The sequence below is a fragment of the Callospermophilus lateralis genome, chromosome 2 (genome assembly GCF_048772815.1).
Source record: "Callospermophilus lateralis isolate mCalLat2 chromosome 2, mCalLat2.hap1, whole genome shotgun sequence".
NCBI lineage: Eukaryota > Metazoa > Chordata > Mammalia > Rodentia > Sciuridae > Callospermophilus > Callospermophilus lateralis.
In genome coordinates this window covers 157,976,882-157,978,321 of record NC_135306.1, presented here as the reverse complement: position 1 = coordinate 157,978,321, position 1,440 = coordinate 157,976,882, and the positions used below count along the sequence as shown (strand labels likewise).

The 1,440-nt window shown below is 37.5% G+C and overlaps 1 pseudogene; it reads left to right on the top strand.

Annotated features, from left to right (window-relative positions):
• Window positions 1–467: 467 nt before the first annotated feature.
• On the top strand, window positions 468–1,440 carry LOC143641394 (olfactory receptor 10A3-like; annotated as a pseudogene).

Genomic DNA, 1,440 nt, shown 5'->3' with positions numbered 1-1,440 from the left:
TGCATTTGAACTTTGGTATTTATAATAAATATTGACCAAAAAAGTGTTCAAAATTGGAATTATAATTAATTTTATTTTTTCTGCATTTATTGCTATTTGTCTAATTTGGAATTCTATTTTAAAATGCACATATGATGATAAAATTAAAAAGAACACAGATGCATACATTAATGTAGTGGACAATGGATTCTAAATAATACAACATTCATACATGCTTTAAGAATAGATTTAATTTTTTGCTACAGAGCAAAAAAGTTACCAGAGAATATCTGCTATTATTCTGTACATTTTAAATAAGATTTCCAAGCTAAAATTCTTCACTTCTTATTTTAAAGATTCACTGTTATGAGTTATTCAAAACTGCCAACCTGATGTTCTCTCAAAATGTGTGTGTCATTATATCTTCTGACACAAAGAACAGACTTGATTTCTCAACATCTGGACTGTAATGTCAATTTTCATTTACTATGTCTGTAAAAACAATATAGGGCTCTAGCAGTACAATAAGAAGACAAAATCAAAGCTCTGTGTTTGAATTCATCCTCTTGGGCTTCTGTAACTTTCCTGAACTCCAAAAGCAGATCTTTGGGGTTTTCTTGGTTATTTATCTGGTGACCCTGATGGGAAATGTCATCATCATAGCTGCAATATTTCTGGACCAGACCCTCCACATCACCATGTACCTGTTCCTGCAGAATTTATCTGTGGTGGAAGTGAGTTTCAGTTTAGCCATCATGCCTGAAATGCTGGTGGTCCTGACTACTGAGAGAACTGTAATTTCTTTTGTGGCCTGTTTTGCACAGATGTATTTCATTCTATTTTTTGGTGTGACCAAATGTTTACTGCTAGGGGCAATGACTTATGACCGATTTGCTGCCATCCTCTGACCTACCCCATGATTATGAACAAGAGAGTGTTTATGAAATTAGCAATGTTCTCTTGGGTGTCAGGGATCATGGTGGCTACTGTGCAGACCACATGGGTATTTAGTTTTCCCTTTTGTGGCCCCAATGAAATCAATCATCTGTTCTGTGAGATATCCCCAGTGCTGGAACTGGTATGTGCAGATACCTTCTTTTTGAAAACTATGCCTTCATAGGCACCATTTTGATTGTTTTGGTTCCTTTCTTGCTGATACTCTTATCTTACCTTTGAATTCTCTTTGCCATCCTGAAGATGCCATCAACAACTGGGAGGCAAAAGGTCTTTTCCACCTGTGCCTCTCATGTCACATCAGTCACCCTCTTCTATGGCACAGCCAGTATGACTTATTTACAGCCCAAATCCAGCTACTCACCAGCTACCAAGAAACTGATGTCATTGGCTTACACATTGCTCACACCCCTGCTGAATCCCCTTATCTACAGCCTGCGAAACCATGAGATGAAAAGGGCTTTGGTGAAATTATGGCAGAGAGCGGTGGTTTTACACACAGTCTGA